The sequence below is a fragment of the Leuresthes tenuis genome, unplaced genomic scaffold, assembly GCF_036924035.1.
Source record: "Leuresthes tenuis unplaced genomic scaffold, fLeuTen1.0.hap1 SCAF_1, whole genome shotgun sequence".
Classification (NCBI taxonomy): Eukaryota; Metazoa; Chordata; class Actinopteri; order Atheriniformes; family Atherinopsidae; genus Leuresthes; species Leuresthes tenuis.
This window is the reverse complement of record NW_027325355.1, coordinates 42,138,488-42,157,549: the sequence shown is the minus strand read 5'-3', so window position 1 is coordinate 42,157,549 and position 19,062 is coordinate 42,138,488. Positions and strand designations below refer to the sequence as shown.

The following is a 19,062-nucleotide window of genomic DNA, read 5'->3' as shown; positions in this document are numbered from 1 at the left end:
TGTTGCAACGTCTGATCACCCTGTGACACGTGAAGAAGTTGGTCATCTTCAGCTTCTGCTGCTTTGTTGGCAGACACAAAGTGATCTGAGAGTCTCATTTTCAGCTGGAGAGAATTATCACGTCAGGGAACAAGATGTGCCCACTACACATCAGCCTTTCTCGGCAATTATCTGGTTACATAGAGGAACCGTATGACTCCATTACCTATATAATGCACATTTGTCACAGAAATTGTCGCTTACGGCCACACCACCCTGAATATGCCCGACCTCGTCTGATCTCGGAAGCCAAGCAGGGTTGGGGCTGGTTAGTACTTGGATGGGTGACCGCTTGGGAATACGAGGTGCTGTAAGCTTCTTCTCTTCTCTCTACCACCTGCATGTCTTTTGTTGCAACGTCTGATCACCCTGTGACACATGAGGAAGTTGGTCATCTTCAGTTACTGCTGCTGCTTTGTTGGCAGACACAAAGTGATCTGAGAGTCTCAGTTTCAGTTGCAGAGAATGATCACATCAGAGAAGATGATTTGCGCGCTACACATCAGCCTTTCTCAGCAATTATCTGGTTGCATAGAGGAACCGTATGATTCCAGTACCTATATAATGCACATTTGTCAGAGACATTGTTGCTTACGGCCACACCACCCTGAATAAGCCCGACCTCGTCTGATCTCGGACGCCAAACAGGGTTGTACCTGGTTAGTACTTGGATGGGAGACAGCTTGGGAACACCAGGTGCTGTAAGCTTTTTCTCTTCTCTCTACCACCTGCATGTCTTTTGTTGCAACGTCTGATCACCCTGTGACACATGAGGAAGTTGGTCATCTTCAGCTGCTGCTGCTTTGTTGGCAGACACAAAGTGATCTGAGAGTCTCAGTTTCAGCTCGAGAGAATAATCACGTCAGGGAAGAAGATGTGCCCACTACTTATCAGCTTTTCTCGGCAATTATCTGGTTACATAGAGGAACCGTATGATTCCAGTACCTATATAATGCACATTTGTCAGAGACATTGTTGCTTACGGCCACACCACCCTGAACATGCCCGACCTCGTCTGATCTCGGACGCCAAACAGGGTTGTACCTGGTTAGTACTTGGATGGGAGACCTCTTGGGAACACCAGGTGCTGTAAGCTTTTTCTCTTCTCTCTACCACCTGCATGTCTTTTGTTGCAACGTCTGATCACCCTGTGACACATGAGGAAGTTGGTCATCTTCAGCTGCTGCTGCTTTGTTGGTAGACACGAAGTGATCTGAGAGTCTCAGTTTCAGCTGCAGAGAATAATCACATGAGGGAAGAAGATTTGCCCACTACAAGTCAGCCTTTCTCGGCAATTATCTGGTTACATAGAGGAACCGTATGATTCCAGTACCTATATAATGCACATTTGTCACAGACATTGTTGCTTACGGCCACACCACCCTGAACATGCCCGACCTCGTCTGATCTCGGTAGCCAAGGAGGGTTGGGCCTGGTTAGTACTTTAATGGGAGACTGCTTGGGAATACCAGGTGCTGTAAGCGTTTTCTCTTCTCTCTACAACCTGCATGTCTTTTGTTGCAACGTCTGATCACCCTGTGACATACGAGGAAGTTGGCCATCTTCAGCTGCTGCTGCTTTGTTGGAAGACACGAAGTGATCTGAGAGTCTCAGTTTCAACTGAAGAGAATAATGACGTCAGGGAAGAAGATGTGCCGACTACACATCAGCCTTTCTCAGCAATTATCTGGTTACATAGAGGAACCGTATGATTCCTGTAGTTATATAATGCACATTTGTCAGACACATTGTTGCTTACGGCCACACCACCCTGAACATGCCCGACCTCGTCTGATCTCGGAAGCCAAGCAGGGTTGAGCCTCCTTAGTACTTGGATGGAAGACCTCTTGGGAATACCAGGTGCTGTAAGCTTTTTCTCTTCTCTCGACCACCTGCATGTCTTTTGTTGCAACGTCTGATCACCCTGTGACACATGAGGAAGTTGGTCATCTTCAGCTGCTGCTGCTTTGTTGGCTGACACAAAGTGATCTGAGAGTCTCAGTTTCAGTTGCAGAGAATGATCACATCAGAGAAGATGATTTGCCCGCTACACATCAGCCTTTCTCGGCAATTATCTGGTTGCATAGAGGAACCGTATGATTCCAGTACCTATATAATGCACATTTGTCACAGTTATGGTTGCTTACGGCCACACCACCCTGAATATGCCCAACCTCATCTGATCTCAGAAGCCAAGGAGGTTTGGGCCTGGTTAGTACTTGGATGGTAGACATTCTGGGAATACCAGGTGCTGTAAGCTTTTTCTCTTCTCTCTACCACCTGCATGTCTTTTGTTGCAACGTCTGATCACCCTGTGACACATGAGGAAGTTGGTCATCTTCAGCTGCTGCTGCTTTGTTGGCTGACACAAAGTGATCTGAGAGTCTCAGTTTCAGTTGCAGAGAATGATCACATCAGAGAAGATGATTTGCCCGCTACACATCAGCCTTTCTCGGCAATTATCTGGTTGCATAGAGGAACCGTATGATTCCAGTACCTATATAATGCACATTTGTCAGAGACATTGTTGCTTACGGCCACACCACCCTGAATAAGCCCGACCTCGTCTGATCTCGGACGCCAAACAGGGTTGTACCTGGTTAGTACTTGGATGGGAGACAGCTTGGGAACACCAGGTGCTGTAAGCTTTTTCTCTTCTCTCAACCACCTGCATGTCTTTTGTTGCAACGTCTGATCACCCTGTGACACATGAGGAAGTTGGTCATCTTCAGCTTCTGCTGCTTTGTTGGCAGACACGAAGTGATCTGAGAGTCTCAGTTTCAGCTGCAGAGAATGATCACATGAGGGAAGAAGATGTGCCCACTACAAGTCAGCCTTTCTCGGCAATTATCTGGTTACATAGAGGAACCGTATGATTCCAGTACCTATATAATGCACATTTGTCACAGACATTGTTGCTTACGGCCACACCACCCTGAACATGCCCGACCTCGTCTGATCTCGGTAGCCAAGGAGGGTTGGGCCTGGTTAGTACTTTAATGGGAGACTGCTTGGGAATACCAGGTGCTGTAAGCGTTTTCTCTTCTCTCTACAACCTGCATGTCTTTTGTTGCAACGTCTGATCACCCTGTGACACACGAGGAAGTTGGCCATCTTCAGCTGCTGCTGCTTTGTTGGAAGACACGAAGTGATCTGAGAGTCTCAGTTTCAACTGAAGAGAATAATCACGTCAGGGAAGAAGATGTGCCGACTACACATCAGCCTTTCTCAGCAATTATCTGGTTACATAGAGGAACCGTATGATTCCTGTAGTTATATAATGCACATTTGTCAGACACATTGTTGCTTACGGCCACACCACCCTGAACATGCCCGACCTCGTCTGATCTCGGAAGCCAAGCAGGGTTGAGCCTCCTTAGTACTTGGATGGGAGACTGCTTGGGAATACCAGGTGCTGTAAGCGTTTTCTCTTCTCTCTACAACCTGCATGTCTTTTGTTGCAACGTCTGATCACCCTGTGACACATGAGGAAGTTGGTGATATTCAGCTGCTGCTGCTTTGTTGGCTGACACAAAGTGATCTGAGAGTCTCAGTTTCAGTTGCAGAGAATGATCACATCAGAGAAGATGATTTGCCCGCTACACATCAGCCTTTCTCGGCAATTATCTGGTTGCATAGAGGAACCGTATGATTCCAGTACCTATATAATGCACATTTGTCAGAGACATTGTTGCTTACGGCCACACCACCCTGAATAAGCCCGACCTCGCCTGATCTCGGACACCAAGAAGGTTGTACCTGGTTAGTACTTGGATGGGAGACATCTTGGGAATACCAGGTGCTGTAAGCTTTTTCTCTTCTCTCTACCACCTGCATGTCTTTTGTTGCAACGTCTGATCACCCTGTGACACGTGAAGAAGTTGGTCATCTTCAGCTGCTGCTGCTTTGTTGATAGACACGAGGTGATCTGAGAGTCTCAGTTTCAGCTGAAGAGAATAATCACATCAAGGATGAAGATGAACCCACTACAAGTCAGCCTTTTTCGGCAATTATCTGGTTACACAGAGGAACTGTATGATTCCAGTACCTATATAATGCACATTTGTCACAGTTATGGTTGCTTACGGCCACACCACCCTGAATATGCCCAACCTCATCTGATCTCAGAAGCCAAGCAGGTTTGGGCCTGGTTAGTACTTGGGTGGTAGACATTCTGGGAATACCAGGTGCTGTAAGCTTTTTCTCTTCTCTCTACCACCTGCATGTCTTTTGTTGCAACGTCTGATCACCCTGTGACACATGAGGAAGTTGGTCATCTTCAGCTGCTGCTGCTTTGTTGGCTGACACAAAGTGATCTGAGAGTCTCAGTTTCAGTTGCAGAGAATGATCACATCAGAGAAGATGATTTGCCCGCTACACATCAGCCTTTCTCGGCAATTATCTGGTTGCATAGAGGAACCGTATGATTCCAGTACCTATATAATGCACATTTGTCAGAGACATTGTTGCTTACGGCCACACCACCCTGAATAAGCCCGACCTCGTCTGATCTCGGACGCCAAACAGGGTTGTACCTGGTTAGTACTTGGATGGGAGACAGCTTGGGAACACCAGGTGCTGTAAGCTTTTTCTCTTCTCTCTACCACCTGCAAGTCTTTTGTTGCAACGTCTGATCACCCTGTGACACGTGAAGAAGTTGGTCATCTTCAGCTGCTGCTTCTTTGTTGATAGACACGAGTTGATCTGAGAGTCTCATTTTCAGCTGAAGAGAATAATCACATCAAGGAGGAAGATGAACCCACTACAAGTCAGCCTTTTTCGGCAATTATCTGGTTACACAGAGGAAGTGTATGATCCCAGTACCTATATAATGCACACTTGTCACCGATATTGTTGCTTACGGCCACACCACCCTGAATAAGCCCGACCTCGTCTGATCTCGGAAGCCAAGCAGGGTTGGGCCTGGTTAGGACTTGAATGGGAGACCGCTTGGGAATACCAGGTGCTGTAAGCTTTTTCTCTTCTCTATACCACCTGCATGTCTTTTGTTGCAACGTCTGATCACCCTGTTACACATGAGGAAGTTGGTCATCTTCAGCTTCTGCTGCTTTGTTGGCAGACACGAAGTGATCTGAGAGTCTCAGTTTCAGCTGAAGAGAATAATCACATCAGGGAAGAAGATGTGCCCACTACAAGTCAGCCTTTCTCTGCAATTATCTGGTTACATAGAAGAAGTGTATGATTCCAGTACCTATATAATGCACATTTGTCACAGCTATTGTTGCTTACGGCCGCACCACCCTGAATATGCCTGACCTCGTCTGATCTTGGAAGAAAAGCAGGGTTGGGCCTGGTTAGTACTTGGATGGGAGACCACTTCGGAATACCAGGTGATGTAAGCTTCTTCTCTTCTCTCTACCACCTGCATGTCTTTTGTTGCAACGTCTGATCACCCTGTGACACATGAGGAAGTTGGTCATCTTCAGCTTCTGCTGCTTTGTTGGCAGACACGAAGTGATCTGAGAGTCTCAGTTTCAGCTGAAGAGAATGATCACATCAGAGAAGATTATATGCCCGCTACACATCAGCCTTTCTCGGCAATTATCTGGTTGCATAGAGGAACCGTATGCTTCCAGTACCTATATAATGCACATTTGTCAGAGACATTGTTGCTTACGGCCACACCACCCTGAACATGCCCGACCTCGTATGATCTCGGAAGCCAAGCAGGGTTGAGCCTGCTTAGTGCTTGGATGGGAGACTGCTTGGGAATACCAGGTGCTGTAAGCTTCTTCTCTTCTCTCTACCACCTGCATGTCTTTTGTTGCAACGTCTGATCACCCTGTGACACATGAGGAAGTTGGTCATCTTCAGCTGCTGCTGCTTTGTTGGCAGACACAAAGTGATCTGAGAGTCTCAGTTTCAGCTACAGAGAATAATCACGTCAGGGAAGAAGATGTGCCCACTACAAGTCAGCCTTTCTCTGCAATTATCTGGTTACATAGAAGAAGTGTATGATTCCAGTACCTATATAATGCACATTTGTCACAGCTATTGTTGCTTACGGCCGCACCACCCTGAATATGCCTGACCTCGTCTGATCTTGGAAGAAAAGCAGGGTTGGGCCTGGTTAGTACTTGGATGGTGGACTATCTGGGAATACCAGGTGCTGTAAGCTTCTTCTCTTCTCTCTACCACCTGCATGTCTTTTGTTGCAACGTCTGATCACCCTGTGACACATGAGGAAGTTGGTCATCTTCAGCTGCTGCTGCTTTGTTGGCAGACACAAAGTGATCTGAGAGTCTCAGTTTCAGCTACAGAGAATAATCACGTCAGGGAAGAAGATGTGCCCACTACAAGTCAGCCTTTCTCTGCAATTATCTGGTTACATAGAAGAAGTGTATGATTCCAGTACCTATATAATGCACATTTGACACAGCTATTGTTGCTTACGGCCGCACCACCCTGAATATGCCTGACCTCGTCTGATCTTGGAAGAAAAGCAGGGTTGGGCCTGGTTAGTACTTGGATGGTGGACTATCTGGGAATACCAGGTGCTGTAAGCTGATTCTCTTCTCTCTACCACCTCCATGTCTTTTGTTGCAACGTCTGATCACCCTGTGACACATGAGGAAGTTGGTCATCTTCAGCTGCTGCTGCTTTGTTGGCAGACACAAAGTGATCTGAGAGTCTCAGTTTCAGCTGCAGAGAATAATCACGTCAGGGAAGAAGATGTGCCCACTACACATCAGCCTTTCTCGGAAATGATCTGGTTGCATAGAGGAACCGTATGATTCCAGTACCTATATAATGCACATTTGTCAGAGACATTGTTGCTTACGGCCACACCACCCTGAACATACCCGACCTCGTCTGATCTCGGAAGCCAAGGAGGGTTGGGCGTGGTTAGTACTTGGATGGAAGACCTCTTGGGAATACCAGGTGCTGTAAGCTTTTTCTTTTCTCTCGACCACCTGCATGTCTTTTGTTGCAACGTCTGATCACCCTGTGACACATGAGGAAGGTGGTCATCTTCAGCTTCTGCTGCTTTGTTGGCAGACACGAAGTGATCTGAGAGTCTCAGTTTCAGCTGCAGAGAATGATCACATGAGGGAAGAAGATTTGCCCACTACAAGTCAGCCTTTCTCGGCAATTATCTGGTTACATAGAGGAACCGTATGATTCCAGTACCTATATAATGCACATTTGTCACAGACATTGTTGCTTACGGCCACACCACCCTGAACATGCCCGACCTCGTCTGATCTCGGTAGCCAAGGAGGGTTGGGCCTGGTTAGTACTTGGATGGGAGACCACTTGGGAATACCAGGAGCTGTAAGCTTTTTGTCTTCTCTCGACCACCTGCATGTCTTTTGTTGCAACGTCTGATCACCCTGTGACACATGAGGAAGTTGGTCATCTTCAGCTGCTGCTGCTTTGTTGGCAGACACGAAGTGATCTGAGAGTCTCAGTTTCAGCTGCAGAGAATGATCACATCAGGGAAGAAGATGTGCCCATAACAAGTCAGCCTTTCTCTGCAATTATCTGGTTACATAGAGGAATTGTATGATTCCAGTACCTATATAATGCACATTTGTCACAGAAATTGTTCCTTACGGCCACACCACCCTGAATAAGCCCGACCTCGTCTGATCTCGGAAGCCAAGGAGGGTTGGGCCTGGTTAGTACTTTAATGGGAGACTGCTTGGGAATACCAGGTGCTGTAAGCGTTTTCTCTTCTCTCTACAACCTGCATGTCTTTTCTTGCAACGTCTGATCACCCTGTGACACATGAGGAAGTTGGCCATCTTCAGCTGCTGCTGCTTTGTTGGAAGACACGAAGTGATCTGAGAGTCTCAGTTTCAACTGAAGAGAATAATCACGTCAGGGAAGAAGATGTGCCCACTACACATCAGCCTTTCTCAGCAATTATCTGGTTACATAGAGGAACCGTATGATTCCTGTACTTATATAATGCACTTTTGTCAGACACATTGTTGCTTACGGCCACACCACCCTGAACATACCCGACCTCGTCTGATCTCGGAAGCCAAGCAGGGTTGAACCTGCTTAGTACTTGGATGGGAGACTGCTTGGGAATACCAGGTGCTGTAAGCGTTTTCTCTTCTCTCTACAACCTGCATGTCTTTTGTTGCAACGTCTGATCACCCTGTGACACATGAGGAAGTTGGTCATCTTCAGCTGCTGCTGCTTTGTTGGCTGACACAAAGTGATCTGAGAGTCTCAGTTTCGGTTGCAGAGAATGATCACATCAGAGAAGATGATTTGCCCGCTACACATCAGCCTTTCTCGGCAATTATCTGGTTGCATAGAGGAACCGTATGATTCCAATACCTATATAATGCACATTTGTCAGAGACATTGTTGCTTACGGCCACACCACCTTGAATAAGCCCGACCTCGTCTGATCTCGGACACCAAGAAGGTTGTACCTGGTTAGTACTTGGATGGGAGACAGCTTGGGAATACCAGGTGCTGTAAGCTTTTTCTCTTCTCTCTACCACCTGCATGTCTTTTGTTGCAACGTCTGATCACCCTGTGACACGTGAAGAAGTTGGTCATCTTCAGCTGCTGCTGCTTTGTTGATAGACACGAGGTGATCTGAGAGTCTCAGTTTCAGCTGAAGAGAATAATCACATCAAGGAGGAAGATGATGTGCCCACTACAAGTCAGCCTTTTTCGGCAATTATCTGGTTACACAGAGGAAGTGTATGATTCCAGTACCTATATAATGCACATTTGTCACCGATATTGTTGCTTACGGCCGCACCACCCTGAATATACCTGACCTCGTCTGATCTTGGAAGAAAAGCAGGGTTGGGCCTCGTTAGTATTTGGATGGGAGACCACTTCGGAATACGAGGTGCTGTAAGCTTTTTCTCTTCTCTGTACCACCTGCATGTCTTTTGTTGCAACGTCTGATCACCCTGTGACACATGAGGAAGTTGGTCATCTTCAGCTTCTGCTGCTTTGTTGGCAGACACAAAGTGATCTGAGAGTCTCAGTTTCAGCTCGAGAGAATAATCACGTCAGGGAAGAAGATGTGCCCACTACTTATCAGCTTTTCTCGGCAATTATCTGGTTACATAGAGGAACTGTATGATTCCAGTACCTATATAATGCACATTTGTCACAGTTATGGTTGCTTACGGCCACACCACCCTGAATATGCCTGACCACGTCTGATCTCGGAAGCCAAGCAGGTTTGGGCCTGGTTAGTACTTGGATGGTAGAATATCTGGGAATACCAGGTGCTGTAAGCTGATTCTCTTCTCTCTACCACCTGCATGTCTTTTGTTGCAACGTCTGATCACCCTGTGACACATGAGGAAGTTGGTCATCTTCAGCTGCTGCTGCTGTGTTGGCAGACACAAAGTGATCTGAGAGTCTCAGTTTCAGCTGCAGAGAATAATCACGTCAGGGCAGAAGATGTGCCCACTACACATCAGCCTTTCTCGGAAATGATCTGGTTGCATAGAGGAACCGTATGATTCCAGTACCTATATAATGCACATTTGTCAGAGACATTGTTGCTTACGGCCACACCACCCTGAACATACCCGACCTCGTCTGATCTCGGAAGCCAAGGAGGGTTGGGCGTGGTTAGTACTTGGATGGAAGACCTCTTGGGAATACCAGGTGCTGTAAGCTTTTTCTCTTCTCTCGACCACCTGCATGTCTTTTGTTGCAACGTCTGATCACCCTGTGACACATGAGGAAGGTGGTCATCTTCAGCTGCTGCTGCTTTGTTGGCAGACACGAAGTGATCTGAGAGTCTCAGTTTCAGCTGCAGAGAATGATCACATGAGGGAAGAAGATTTGCCCACTACAAGTCAGCCTTTCTCGGCAATTATCTGGTTACATAGAGGAACCGTATGATTCCAGTACCTATATAATGCACATTTGTCACAGACATTGTTGCTTACGGCCACACCACCCTGAACATGCCCGACCTCGTCTGATCTCGGTAGCCAAGGAGGGTTGGGCCTGGTTAGTACTTAAATGGGAGACCGCTTGGGAATACCAGGAGCTGTAAGCTTTTTGTCTTCTCTCGACCACCTGCATGTCTTTTGTTGCAACGTCTGATCACCCTGTGACACATGAGGAAGTTGGTCATCTTCAGCTGCTGCTGCTTTGTTGGCAGACACGAAGTGATCTGAGAGTCTCAGTTTCAGCTGCAGAGAATAATCACATCAGGGAAGAAGATGTGCCCATAACAAGTCAGCCTTTCTCTGCAATTATCTGGTTACATAGAGGAATTGTATGATTCCAGTACCTATATAATGCACATTTGTCACAGAAATTGTTCCTTACGGCCACACCACCCTGAATAAGCCCGACCTCGTCTGATCTCGGAAGCCAAGGAGGGTTGGGCCTGGTTAGTACTTTAATGGGAGACTGCTTGGGAATACCAGGTGCTGTAAGCGTTTTGTCTTCTCTCGACCACCTGCATGTCTTTTGTTGCAACGTCTGATCACCCTGTGACACATGAGGAAGTTGGCCATCTTCAGCTGCTGCTGCTTTGTTGGAAGACACGAAGTGATCTGAGAGTCTCAGTTTCAACTGAAGAGAATAATCACGTCAGGGAAGAAGATGTGCCGACTACACATCAGCCTTTCTCAGCAATTATCTGGTTACATAGAGGAACCGTATGATTCCTGTACTTATATAATGCACTTTTGTCAGACCCATTGTTGCTTACGGCCACACCACCCTGAACATACCCGACCTCGTCTGATCTTGGAAGCCAAGCAGGGTTGAACCTGCTTAGTACTTGGATGGGAGACTGCTTGGGAATACCAGGTGCTGTAAGCATTTTCTCTTCTCTCTACAACCTGCATGTCTTTTGTTGCAACGTCTGATCACCCTGTGACACATGAGGAAGTTGGTCATCTTCAGCTGCTGCTGCTTTGTTGGCTGACACAAAGTGATCTGAGAGTCTCAGTTTCAGTTGCAGAGAATGATCACATCAGAGAAGATGATTTGCCCGCTACACATCAGCCTTTCTCGGCCATTATCTGGTTGCATAGAGGAACCGTATGATTCCAGTACCTATATAATGCACATTTGTCAGAGACATTGTTGCTTACGGCCACACCACCCTGAATAAGCCCGACCTCGTCTGATCTCGGACACCAAGAAGGTTGTACCTGGTTAGTACTTGGATGGGAGACAGCTTGGGAATACCAGGTGCTGTAAGCTTTTTCTCTTCTCTCTACCACCTGCATGTCTTTTGTTGCAACGTCTGATCACCCTGTGACACGTGAAGAAGTTGGTCATCTTCAGCTGCTGCTGCTTTGTTGATAGACACGGGGTGATCTGAGAGTCTCAGTTTCAGCTGAAGAGAATAATCACATCAAGGAGGAAGATGAACCAACTACAAGTCAGCCTTTTTCGGCAATTATCTGGTTACACAGAGGAAGTGTATGATTCCAGTACCTATATAATGCACATTTGTCACCGATATTGTTGCTTACGGCCGCACCACCCTGAATATACCTGACCTCGTCTGATCTTGGAAGAAAAGCAGGGTTGGGCCTGGTTAGTACTTGGATGGGAGACCACTTCGGAATACCAGGTGCTGTAAGCTTTTTCTCTTCTCTCTACCACCTGCATGTCTTTTGTTGCAACGTCTGATCACCCTGTGACACATGAGGAAGTTGGTCATCTTCAGCTGCTGCTGTTTTGTTGGCTGACACGAAGTGATCTGAGAGCCTCAGTTTCAGTTGCAGAGAATGATCACATCAGAGAAGATGATATGCCCGCTACACATCAGCCTTTCTCGGCAATTATCTGGTTGCATAGAGGAACCGTATGATTCCAGTACCTATATAATGCACATTTGTCAGAGACATTGTTGCTTACGGCCACACAACCCTGAACATGCCCGACCTAGTCTGATCTCGGAAGCCAAGCACAGTTGGGCCTGGTTTGTACTTGGATGGAAGACCTCTTGGGAATACGAGGTGCTGTAAGCTTTTTCTCTTCTCTGTACCACCTGCATGTCTTTTGTTGCAACGTCTGATCACCCTGTGACACATGAGGAAGTTGGTCATCTTCAGCTTCTGCTGCTTTGTTGGCAGACACAAAGTGATCTGAGAGTCTCAGTTTCAGCTCGAGAGAATAATCACGTCAGGGAAGAAGATGTGCCCACTACTTATCAGCTTTTCTCGGCAATTATCTGGTTACATAGAGGAACTGTATGATTCCAGTACCTATATAATGCACATTTGTCACAGTTATGGTTGCTTACGGCCACACCACCCTGAATATGCCCGACCACGTCTGATCTCGGAAGCCAAGCAGGTTTGGGCCTGGTTAGTACTTGGATGGTAGACTGTCTGGGAATACCAGGTGCTGTAAGCTTTTTCTCTTCTCTCTACCACCTGCATGTCTTTTGTTGCAACGTCTGATCACCCTGTGACACATGAGGAAGTTGGTCATCTTCAGCTGCTGCTGCTGTGTTGGCAGACACAAAGTGATCTGAGAGTCTCAGTTTCAGCTGCAGAGAATAATCACGTCAGGGAAGAAGATGTGCCCACTACACATCAGCCTTTCTCGGAAATGATCTGGTTGCATAGAGGAACCGTATGATTCCAGTACCTATATAATGCACATTTGTCAGAGACATTGTTGCTTACGGCCACACCACCCTGAACATACCCGACCTCGTCTGATCTCGGAAGCCAAGGAGGGTTGGGCGTGGTTAGTACTTGGATGGGAGACTGCTTGGGAATACCAGGTGCTGTAAGCGTTTTCTCTTCTCTCTACAACCTGCATGTCTTTTCTTGCAACGTCTGATCACCCTGTGACACATGAGGAAGTTGGCCATCTTCAGCTGCTGCTGCTTTGTTGGAAGACACGAAGTGATCTGAGAGCCTCAGTTTCAACTGAAGAGAATAATCACGTCAGGGAAGAAGATGTGCCCACTACACATCAGCCTTTCTCAGCAATTATCTGGTTACATAGAGGAACCGTATGATTCCTGTACTTATATAATGCACTTTTGTCAGACACATTGTTGCTTACGGCCACACCACCCTGAACATACCCGACCTCGTCTGATCTCGGAAGCCAAGCAGGGTTGAACCTGCTTAGTACTTGGATGGGAGACTGCTTGGGAATACCAGGTGCTGTAAGCGTTTTCTCTTCTCTCTACAACCTGCATGTCTTTTGTTGCAACGTCTGATCACCCTGTGACACATGAGGAAGTTGGTCATCTTCAGCTGCTGCTGCTTTGTTGGCAGACACAAAGTGATCTGAGAGTCTCAGTTTCAGCTACAGAGAATAATCACGTCAGGGAAGAAGATGTGCCCACTACAAGTCAGCCTTTCTCTGCAATTATCTGGTTACATAGAAGAAGTGTATGATTCCAGTACCTATATAATGCACATTTGTCACAGCTATTGTTGCTTACGGCCGCACCACCCTGAATATGCCTGACCTCGTCTGATCTTGGAAGAAAAGCAGGGTTGGGCCTGGTTAGTACTTGGATGGTGGACTATCTGGGAATACCAGGTGCTGTAAGCTTCTTCTCTTCTCTCTACCACCTGCATGTCTTTTGTTGCAACGTCTGATCACCCTGTGACACATGAGGAAGTTGGTCATCTTCAGCTGCTGCTGCTTTGTTGGCAGACACAAAGTGATCTGAGAGTCTCAGTTTCAGCTACAGAGAATAATCACGTCAGGGAAGAAGATGTGCCCACTACAAGTCAGCCTTTCTCTGCAATTATCTGGTTACATAGAAGAAGTGTATGATTCCAGTACCTATATAATGCACATTTGACACAGCTATTGTTGCTTACGGCCGCACCACCCTGAATATGCCTGACCTCGTCTGATCTTGGAAGAAAAGCAGGGTTGGGCCTGGTTAGTACTTGGATGGTGGACTATCTGGGAATACCAGGTGCTGTAAGCTTTTTCTTTTCTCTCGACCACCTGCATGTCTTTTGTTGCAACGTCTGATCACCCTGTGACACATGAGGAAGGTGGTCATCTTCAGCTTCTGCTGCTTTGTTGGCAGACACGAAGTGATCTGAGAGTCTCAGTTTCAGCTGCAGAGAATGATCACATGAGGGAAGAAGATTTGCCCACTACAAGTCAGCCTTTCTCGGCAATTATCTGGTTACATAGAGGAACCGTATGATTCCAGTACCTATATAATGCACATTTGTCACAAAGATTGTTGCTTACGGCCACACCACCCTGAACATGCCCGACCTCGTCTGATCTCGGTAGCCAAGGAGGGTTGGGCCTGGTTAGTACTTGGATGGGAGACCACTTGGGAATACCAGGAGCTGTAAGCTTTTTGTCTTCTCTCGACCACCTGCATGTCTTTTGTTGCAACGTCTGATCACCCTGTGACACATGAGGAAGTTGGTCATCTTCAGCTGCTGCTGCTTTGTTGGCAGACACGAAGTGATCTGAGAGTCTCAGTTTCAGCTGCAGAGAATGATCACATCAGGGAAGAAGATGTGCCCATAACAAGTCAGCCTTTCTCTGCAATTATCTGGTTACATAGAGGAATTGTATGATTCCAGTACCTATATAATGCACATTTGTCACAGAAATTGTTCCTTACGGCCACACCACCCTGAATAAGCCCGACCTCGTCTGATCTCGGAAGCCAAGGAGGGTTGGGCCTGGTTAGTACTTTAATGGGAGACTGCTTGGGAATACCAGGTGCTGTAAGCGTTTTCTCTTCTCTCTACAACCTGCATGTCTTTTCTTGCAACGTCTGATCACCCTGTGACACATGAGGAAGTTGGCCATCTTCAGCTGCTGCTGCTTTGTTGGAAGACACGAAGTGATCTGAGAGTCTCAGTTTCAACTGAAGAGAATAATCACGTCAGGGAAGAAGATGTGCCCACTACACATCAGCCTTTCTCAGCAATTATCTGGTTACATAGAGGAACCGTATGATTCCTGTACTTATATAATGCACTTTTGTCAGACACATTGTTGCTTACGGCCACACCACCCTGAACATACCCGACCTCGTCTGATCTCGGAAGCCAAGCAGGGTTGAACCTGCTTAGTACTTGGATGGGAGACTGCTTGGGAATACCAGGTGCTGTAAGCGTTTTCTCTTCTCTCTACAACCTGCATGTCTTTTGTTGCAACGTCTGATCACCCTGTGACACATGAGGAAGTTGGTCATCTTCAGCTGCTGCTGCTTTGTTGGCTGACACAAAGTGATCTGAGAGTCTCAGTTTCGGTTGCAGAGAATGATCACATCAGAAAAGATGATTTGCCCGCTACACATCAGCCTTTCTCGGCAATTATCTGGTTGCATAGAGGAACCGTATGATTCCAATACCTATATAATGCACATTTGTCAGAGACATTGTTGCTTACGGCCACACCACCTTGAATAAGCCCGACCTCGTCTGATCTCGGACACCAAGAAGGTTGTACCTGGTTAGTACTTGGATGGGAGACAGCTTGGGAATACCAGGTGCTGTAAGCTTTTTCTCTTCTCTCTACCACCTGCATGTCTTTTGTTGCAACGTCTGATCACCCTGTGACACGTGAAGAAGTTGGTCATCTTCAGCTGCTGCTGCTTTGTTGATAGACACGAGGTGATCTGAGAGTCTCAGTTTCAGCTGAAGAGAATAATCACATCAAGGAGGAAGATGATGTGCCCACTACAAGTCAGCCTTTTTCGGCAATTATCTGGTTACACAGAGGAAGTGTATGATTCCAGTACCTATATAATGCACATTTGTCACCGATATTGTTGCTTACGGCCGCACCACCCTGAATATACCTGACCTCGTCTGATCTTGGAAGAAAAGCAGGGTTGGGCCTCGTTAGTATTTGGATGGGAGACCACTTCGGAATACGAGGTGCTGTAAGCTTTTTCTCTTCTCTGTACCACCTGCATGTCTTTTGTTGCAACGTCTGATCACCCTGTGACACATGAGGAAGTTGGTCATCTTCAGCTTCTGCTGCTTTGTTGGCAGACACAAAGTGATCTGAGAGTCTCAGTTTCAGCTCGAGAGAATAATCACGTCAGGGAAGAAGATGTGCCCACTACTTATCAGCTTTTCTCGGCAATTATCTGGTTACATAGAGGAACTGTATGATTCCAGTACCTATATAATGCACATTTGTCACAGTTATGGTTGCTTACGGCCACACCACCCTGAATATGCCTGACCACGTCTGATCTCGGAAGCCAAGCAGGTTTGGGCCTGGTTAGTACTTGGATGGTAGAATATCTGGGAATACCAGGTGCTGTAAGCTGATTCTCTTCTCTCTACCACCTGCATGTCTTTTGTTGCAACGTCTGATCACCCTGTGACACATGAGGAAGTTGGTCATCTTCAGCTGCTGCTGCTGTGTTGGCAGACACAAAGTGATCTGAGAGTCTCAGTTTCAGCTGCAGAGAATAATCACGTCAGGGCAGAAGATGTGCCCACTACACATCAGCCTTTCTCGGAAATGATCTGGTTGCATAGAGGAACCGTATGATTCCAGTACCTATATAATGCACATTTGTCAGAGACATTGTTGCTTACGGCCACACCACCCTGAACATACCCGACCTCGTCTGATCTCGGAAGCCAAGGAGGGTTGGGCGTGGTTAGTACTTGGATGGAAGACCTCTTGGGAATACCAGGTGCTGTAAGCTTTTTCTCTTCTCTCGACCACCTGCATGTCTTTTGTTGCAACGTCTGATCACCCTGTGACACATGAGGAAGGTGGTCATCTTCAGCTGCTGCTGCTTTGTTGGCAGACACGAAGTGATCTGAGAGTCTCAGTTTCAGCTGCAGAGAATGATCACATGAGGGAAGAAGATTTGCCCACTACAAGTCAGCCTTTCTCGGCAATTATCTGGTTACATAGAGGAACCGTATGATTCCAGTACCTATATAATGCACATTTGTCACAGACATTGTTGCTTACGGCCACACCACCCTGAACATGCCCGACCTCGTCTGATCTCGGTAGCCAAGGAGGGTTGGGCCTGGTTAGTACTTAAATGGGAGACCGCTTGGGAATACCAGGAGCTGTAAGCTTTTTGTCTTCTCTCGACCACCTGCATGTCTTTTGTTGCAACGTCTGATCACCCTGTGACACATGAGGAAGTTGGTCATCTTCAGCTGCTGCTGCTTTGTTGGCAGACACGAAGTGATCTGAGAGTCTCAGTTTCAGCTGCAGAGAATAATCACATCAGGGAAGAAGATGTGCCCATAACAAGTCAGCCTTTCTCTGCAATTATCTGGTTACATAGAGGAATTGTATGATTCCAGTACCTATATAATGCACATTTGTCACAGAAATTGTTCCTTACGGCCACACCACCCTGAATAAGCCCGACCTCGTCTGATCTCGGAAGCCAAGGAGGGTTGGGCCTGGTTAGTACTTTAATGGGAGACTGCTTGGGAATACCAGGTGCTGTAAGCGTTTTGTCTTCTCTCGACCACCTGCATGTCTTTTGTTGCAACGTCTGATCACCCTGTGACACATGAGGAAGTTGGCCATCTTCAGCTGCTGCTGCTTTGTTGGAAGACACGAAGTGATCTGAGAGTCTCAGTTTCAACTGAAGAGAATAATCACGTCAGGGAAGAAGATGTGCCCACTACACATCAGCCTTTCTCAGCAATTATCTGGTTACATAGAGGAACCGTATGATTCCTGTACTTATATAATGCACTTTTGTCAGACCCATTGTTGCTTACGGCCACACCACCCTGAACATACCCGACCTCGTCTGATCTTGGAAGCCAAGCAGGGTTGAACCTGCTTAGTACTTGGATGGGAGACTGCTTGGGAATACCAGGTGCTGTAAGCATTTTCTCTACAACCTGCATGTCTTTTGTTGCAACGTCTGATCACCCTGTGACACATGAGGAAGTTGGTCATCTTCAGCTGCTGCTGCTTTGTTGGCTGACACAAAGTGATCTGAGAGTCTCAGTTTCAGCTGCAGAGAATGATCACATCAGGGAAGAAGATGTGCCCATAACAAGTCAGCCTTTCTCTGCAATTATCTGGTTACATAGAGGAATTGTATGATTCCAGTACCTATATAATGCACATTTGTCACAGAAATTGTTCCTTACGGCCACACCACCCTGAATAAGCCCGACCTCGTCTGATCTCGGAAGCCAAGGAGGGTTGGGCCTGGTTAGTACTTTAATGGGAGACTGCTTGGGAATACCAGGTGCTGTAAGCGTTTTCTCTTCTCTCTACAACCTGCATGTCTTTTCTTGCAACGTCTGATCACCCTGTGACACATGAGGAAGTTGGCCATCTTCAGCTGCTGCTGCTTTGTTGGAAGACACGAAGTGATCTGAGAGTCTCAGTTTCAACTGAAGAGAATAATCACGTCAGGGAAGAAGATGTGCCCACTACACATCAGCCTTTCTCAGCAATTATCTGGTTACATAGAGGAACCGTATGATTCCTGTACTTATATAATGCACTTTTGTCAGACACATTGTTGCTTACGGCCACACCACCCTGAACATACCCGACCTCGTCTGATCTCGGAAGCCAAGCAGGGTTGAACCTGCTTAGTACTTGGATGGGAGACTGCTTGGGAATACCAGGTGCTGTAAGCGTTTTCTCTTCTCTCTACAACCTGCATGTCTTTTGTTGCAACGTCTGATCACCCTGTGACACATGAGGAAGTTGGTCATCTTCAGCTGCTGCTGCTTTGTTGGCTGACACAAAGTGATCTGAGAGTCTCAGTTTCGGTTGCAGAGAATGATCACATCAGAAAAGATGATTTGCCCGCTACACATCAGCCTTTCTCGGCAATTATCTGGTTGCATAGAGGAACCGTATGATTCCAATACCTATATAATGCACATTTGTCAGAGACATTGTTGCTTACGGCCACACCACCTTGAATAAGCCCGACCTCGTCTGATCTCGGACACCAAGAAGGTTGTACCTGGTTAGTACTTGGATGGGAGACAGCTTGGGAATACCAGGTGCTGTAAGCTTTTTCTCTTCTCTCTACCACCTGCATGTCTTTTGTTGCAACGTCTGATCACCCTGTGACACGTGAAGAAGTTGGTCATCTTCAGC

The 19,062-nt window shown here is 46.9% G+C and overlaps 47 pseudogenes; all 47 read left to right on the top strand.

Annotated features, from left to right (window-relative positions):
* The first annotated feature begins 237 nt into the window (after positions 1-237).
* LOC140299997 (5S ribosomal RNA) lies at positions 238-356 on the top strand (annotated as a pseudogene).
* Positions 357-628: 272 nt separating this feature from the next.
* On the top strand, positions 629-747 carry LOC140292565 (5S ribosomal RNA; annotated as a pseudogene).
* Positions 748-1,016: 269 nt separating this feature from the next.
* On the top strand, positions 1,017-1,135 carry LOC140304024 (5S ribosomal RNA; annotated as a pseudogene).
* Positions 1,136-1,404: 269 nt separating this feature from the next.
* LOC140315283 (5S ribosomal RNA) lies at positions 1,405-1,523 on the top strand (annotated as a pseudogene).
* A 269-nt stretch (positions 1,524-1,792) lies between these two features.
* Positions 1,793-1,911, top strand: LOC140287710 (5S ribosomal RNA; annotated as a pseudogene).
* Positions 1,912-2,180: 269 nt separating this feature from the next.
* LOC140296353 (5S ribosomal RNA) lies at positions 2,181-2,299 on the top strand (annotated as a pseudogene).
* A 269-nt stretch (positions 2,300-2,568) lies between these two features.
* LOC140292564 (5S ribosomal RNA) lies at positions 2,569-2,687 on the top strand (annotated as a pseudogene).
* Positions 2,688-2,956: 269 nt separating this feature from the next.
* Positions 2,957-3,075, top strand: LOC140315272 (5S ribosomal RNA; annotated as a pseudogene).
* Positions 3,076-3,344: 269 nt separating this feature from the next.
* LOC140291147 (5S ribosomal RNA) lies at positions 3,345-3,463 on the top strand (annotated as a pseudogene).
* Positions 3,464-4,119: 656 nt separating this feature from the next.
* On the top strand, positions 4,120-4,238 carry LOC140293880 (5S ribosomal RNA; annotated as a pseudogene).
* A 269-nt stretch (positions 4,239-4,507) lies between these two features.
* Positions 4,508-4,626, top strand: LOC140292562 (5S ribosomal RNA; annotated as a pseudogene).
* Positions 4,627-4,895: 269 nt separating this feature from the next.
* On the top strand, positions 4,896-5,014 carry LOC140300157 (5S ribosomal RNA; annotated as a pseudogene).
* A 269-nt stretch (positions 5,015-5,283) lies between these two features.
* On the top strand, positions 5,284-5,402 carry LOC140283177 (5S ribosomal RNA; annotated as a pseudogene).
* Positions 5,403-5,671: 269 nt separating this feature from the next.
* LOC140289106 (5S ribosomal RNA) lies at positions 5,672-5,790 on the top strand (annotated as a pseudogene).
* A 269-nt stretch (positions 5,791-6,059) lies between these two features.
* LOC140278869 (5S ribosomal RNA) lies at positions 6,060-6,178 on the top strand (annotated as a pseudogene).
* A 269-nt stretch (positions 6,179-6,447) lies between these two features.
* Positions 6,448-6,566, top strand: LOC140278866 (5S ribosomal RNA; annotated as a pseudogene).
* A 269-nt stretch (positions 6,567-6,835) lies between these two features.
* On the top strand, positions 6,836-6,954 carry LOC140300485 (5S ribosomal RNA; annotated as a pseudogene).
* Positions 6,955-7,223: 269 nt separating this feature from the next.
* LOC140299637 (5S ribosomal RNA) lies at positions 7,224-7,342 on the top strand (annotated as a pseudogene).
* Positions 7,343-7,611: 269 nt separating this feature from the next.
* LOC140288542 (5S ribosomal RNA) lies at positions 7,612-7,730 on the top strand (annotated as a pseudogene).
* A 269-nt stretch (positions 7,731-7,999) lies between these two features.
* Positions 8,000-8,118, top strand: LOC140313405 (5S ribosomal RNA; annotated as a pseudogene).
* A 269-nt stretch (positions 8,119-8,387) lies between these two features.
* On the top strand, positions 8,388-8,505 carry LOC140296988 (5S ribosomal RNA; annotated as a pseudogene).
* A 272-nt stretch (positions 8,506-8,777) lies between these two features.
* Positions 8,778-8,896, top strand: LOC140279270 (5S ribosomal RNA; annotated as a pseudogene).
* Positions 8,897-9,165: 269 nt separating this feature from the next.
* LOC140291235 (5S ribosomal RNA) lies at positions 9,166-9,284 on the top strand (annotated as a pseudogene).
* Positions 9,285-9,553: 269 nt separating this feature from the next.
* Positions 9,554-9,672, top strand: LOC140300484 (5S ribosomal RNA; annotated as a pseudogene).
* Positions 9,673-9,941: 269 nt separating this feature from the next.
* On the top strand, positions 9,942-10,060 carry LOC140306011 (5S ribosomal RNA; annotated as a pseudogene).
* A 269-nt stretch (positions 10,061-10,329) lies between these two features.
* Positions 10,330-10,448, top strand: LOC140288541 (5S ribosomal RNA; annotated as a pseudogene).
* Positions 10,449-10,717: 269 nt separating this feature from the next.
* Positions 10,718-10,836, top strand: LOC140279923 (5S ribosomal RNA; annotated as a pseudogene).
* Positions 10,837-11,492: 656 nt separating this feature from the next.
* LOC140300365 (5S ribosomal RNA) lies at positions 11,493-11,611 on the top strand (annotated as a pseudogene).
* A 269-nt stretch (positions 11,612-11,880) lies between these two features.
* Positions 11,881-11,999, top strand: LOC140296489 (5S ribosomal RNA; annotated as a pseudogene).
* A 269-nt stretch (positions 12,000-12,268) lies between these two features.
* On the top strand, positions 12,269-12,387 carry LOC140302126 (5S ribosomal RNA; annotated as a pseudogene).
* A 269-nt stretch (positions 12,388-12,656) lies between these two features.
* LOC140309204 (5S ribosomal RNA) lies at positions 12,657-12,775 on the top strand (annotated as a pseudogene).
* A 269-nt stretch (positions 12,776-13,044) lies between these two features.
* Positions 13,045-13,163, top strand: LOC140313398 (5S ribosomal RNA; annotated as a pseudogene).
* Positions 13,164-13,432: 269 nt separating this feature from the next.
* On the top strand, positions 13,433-13,551 carry LOC140278859 (5S ribosomal RNA; annotated as a pseudogene).
* A 269-nt stretch (positions 13,552-13,820) lies between these two features.
* On the top strand, positions 13,821-13,939 carry LOC140278853 (5S ribosomal RNA; annotated as a pseudogene).
* A 269-nt stretch (positions 13,940-14,208) lies between these two features.
* Positions 14,209-14,327, top strand: LOC140299636 (5S ribosomal RNA; annotated as a pseudogene).
* Positions 14,328-14,596: 269 nt separating this feature from the next.
* LOC140288539 (5S ribosomal RNA) lies at positions 14,597-14,715 on the top strand (annotated as a pseudogene).
* A 269-nt stretch (positions 14,716-14,984) lies between these two features.
* Positions 14,985-15,103, top strand: LOC140313392 (5S ribosomal RNA; annotated as a pseudogene).
* Positions 15,104-15,372: 269 nt separating this feature from the next.
* LOC140296987 (5S ribosomal RNA) lies at positions 15,373-15,490 on the top strand (annotated as a pseudogene).
* Positions 15,491-15,762: 272 nt separating this feature from the next.
* Positions 15,763-15,881, top strand: LOC140279263 (5S ribosomal RNA; annotated as a pseudogene).
* A 269-nt stretch (positions 15,882-16,150) lies between these two features.
* LOC140291234 (5S ribosomal RNA) lies at positions 16,151-16,269 on the top strand (annotated as a pseudogene).
* Positions 16,270-16,538: 269 nt separating this feature from the next.
* Positions 16,539-16,657, top strand: LOC140300483 (5S ribosomal RNA; annotated as a pseudogene).
* Positions 16,658-16,926: 269 nt separating this feature from the next.
* On the top strand, positions 16,927-17,045 carry LOC140305998 (5S ribosomal RNA; annotated as a pseudogene).
* A 269-nt stretch (positions 17,046-17,314) lies between these two features.
* LOC140288538 (5S ribosomal RNA) lies at positions 17,315-17,433 on the top strand (annotated as a pseudogene).
* Positions 17,434-17,702: 269 nt separating this feature from the next.
* Positions 17,703-17,821, top strand: LOC140279915 (5S ribosomal RNA; annotated as a pseudogene).
* A 262-nt stretch (positions 17,822-18,083) lies between these two features.
* LOC140288537 (5S ribosomal RNA) lies at positions 18,084-18,202 on the top strand (annotated as a pseudogene).
* Positions 18,203-18,471: 269 nt separating this feature from the next.
* LOC140313387 (5S ribosomal RNA) lies at positions 18,472-18,590 on the top strand (annotated as a pseudogene).
* Positions 18,591-18,859: 269 nt separating this feature from the next.
* On the top strand, positions 18,860-18,977 carry LOC140296986 (5S ribosomal RNA; annotated as a pseudogene).
* Positions 18,978-19,062: the final 85 nt, after the last annotated feature.